Raw genomic sequence first — 2,806 nt, forward strand, 5'->3', positions numbered from 1 at the left:
CACAGCTTTGACTTATTTGTCCACCAAATAAGGAAGAGATAGAAAACTTTCAAAAAAAAAAATACTGTTTGAAAATAATTGAATTAACCATTTAAAGGATCGCTTTAACTCTGAGCACTATTAAAATTGGACAACAAATTAATGGAGGGTCGATGATTCCTACGACTAGGTTGAGTAAAAGTAATACAAAGAACGAAACCAATTAAATCAACAAATATTACTTACGACCAAAACTAAAGGTCTATAAATTTTTTTCTTAAATTTAATGAAAAAGGCAATATGACATCAAATAAAAAATTCACCAGAAAACATATGGCACCTGTTTTTTTTAGAAAAATTAACAAGTAGACAGACAAAAAAGAGGATAAATTTGAAAAATCCGTTTAAACGCCTTGAAAACATTTAAATTCGAAATCATGAAAGAAACTAGTTTTGAACTGAAGATGCTCATTGGCCTCATTTATACTTTCATACAAAACCATTGAGAACTATTATTATACAGAATCTCATACAACTTCAAAAAAAACAAATACGAGCAAAATTCAAAAGTCATTTCAGTTTTGCAAGGAAACGGTGTCGAAGCGTTTAAGATCAAAATCTATCCACTAAACGTATTGCATAGAATCAATTGCGCTTCTTTCCAACGCCATTGATGTCATATGCCACTTGTCAATAATGTGCCAACGGACAAGACAGGAGAACAGAACCTCAAAAGTTAGAGAATTTCAATAAAAGAAAAAAAAATTTGTGAATATTCGTAATATGAACGCCTATAAACAGCAATGGAGACTACAAAACAGTTAATTCAAAAAGAAGACAAATCTCTCCAAAAGGAAACTACGATAAAATTTAGCATAATTGAGATTGTTACCTTTCAACTAAAGAGCGAGGAATTGTTTTACTTGTAACAAGCTGGGAAGCCAGATGTACATGTCATTAGTGAGACTACGTTCAATAACTATATATTAACATTGAAATAAAGTTTCGCAATAATATTAAATGCAAACGGATTTGAAGAAACCATATGCGCTCCAATAAAAAAGTTACGTATGTTTAGTGGACTTTACTTGCACATCAACAATAATCTTGCACCTTTCAATAATCAAACTATGATTTGAAATCGTTCTGTTCTGTAACTAACATAAAAAAGACAAAAGTTTTTCAAAAATGTACAGCACTTCATTACCATCCGAATAATTTTCGAACTATAGTATTTCAAAAACTAGAGCAAAACTGGTCTTGCTCTTGCTGCTCCTCAATTGAAACAAAAATGTACCAAGTGTTACTGAATTAGCTAGTTTGACCACGAAGTCTTTAGGTCAAAGATAAATGATGAATTTTGGCTATTTATTGAGTTTTATTACCCAAAAAGCATTTTGTATCAACATTAAGCATTTTGTATTAAACAGTTTATTTAAAAGCTCACTAGATACCGAATCAGATATTTGTTTAGATAGGCTTAGTCTTAAGACTACAAAAAGAACATCAAATGCTGGCAAATCTCAAGAATTCATTAAAATTTAATACAGTTTGTCTGAGACAGAAAAACCTTGAACTCAACTACCAAGGCACGATATGCCAAAGCAATTGGACCTTGTTGGAGTAAACAGTTGGACTTCTTATTGATTGAAGCTTTATTTGCAAAAAGGCTTTCTTTTATTTGGAATGAGAGATAGAACCAAAATACAATTCGATCCCTTTTCCATTGCAACAATCAATGATGGGGACACAACTGCCATTGTTATCGCTGCCCGGTTGTTAACAAAACTCAATTGCTCCAAAACATGGTCTTATAGTTTTTTGGCAAACGAAAATCTCAAAAAAATCCTAAAATCTTTAAATACTTTTTAAAAAATCTGTTTCACAAATAATAGTTTAAATTAGCGAAACACTGCGAAAATGTCATTTCCAGAAATCTTCTTCGGAAACACAATTTTCACAAAACGCAATTGTTCTAAAACATTGTCTAATAGCTTTTTCGGCAAACGAAAATCTTAATATATTAAAAATAAGCGAAGCCTCTTTCAAAGCAGAAACCTTTCCAGGAACAATAGGTGCAGTTAGCTCGTACCTGAGGAAAAGAATATGTCTGCATTTTTTATGTCTGCACCACCAGTCAAATTGGACAAAGCGGGCCAAATATGCATACTTGATGCGATTTTTTATGAAAAAAATAGAAAAAAAGCTGACTTTTCAAAAACTTAGCTAAATTTTGCCGAAATGCTTGGTTCAAATAATTCACCTAATCTATTCTGTCTTTAAACGTAAAACTAATGGACCATCGTTATGAATTTTATCGTAGTTTAGCAAAAAAAAATCATCAACGCTTTTCCCGAAATTACGAAAAAATATGCTCAAAACAACTGAAGTTAGCCGGACGCTCACAAAAATTTAAACCTCAGTAACTCCCCTAAAATGCAAAATACTGAAAATCTGTATTTTGAAATTCTATGCTTGACGTGCTCTCGAATGATACAACTCATATCCCTGTACGACGAATATATTAATCGGTGAAAATTGACTGATCAAAGAACGCGGTTCATTGTATAGTTCCTCCCAACTAAAGTGGGTCGGAACAATTACGCCTAAAATAAGACTTCTTGGATTTGAAAAGACATTAGAAACCAAGCTAAATTGGCTGGACAAAAAATTGCTCAAAAAGGACATTACAAGAACATTAAAATTGCTGAAATCTTTCTTCAAGATCATTCAAAGCAATAATTACCAAACAAAAAACGAATTTCTAAAGCTCGCTAAAAGTCTTGTACCATGACGCTAAAAAATAATCCGCTAAAACTTGAAGAGG

This window comes from Convolutriloba macropyga, chromosome 5, assembly GCF_964194025.1.
Source record: "Convolutriloba macropyga chromosome 5, txConMacr16.3, whole genome shotgun sequence".
Classification (NCBI taxonomy): Eukaryota; Metazoa; Xenacoelomorpha; order Acoela; family Convolutidae; genus Convolutriloba; species Convolutriloba macropyga.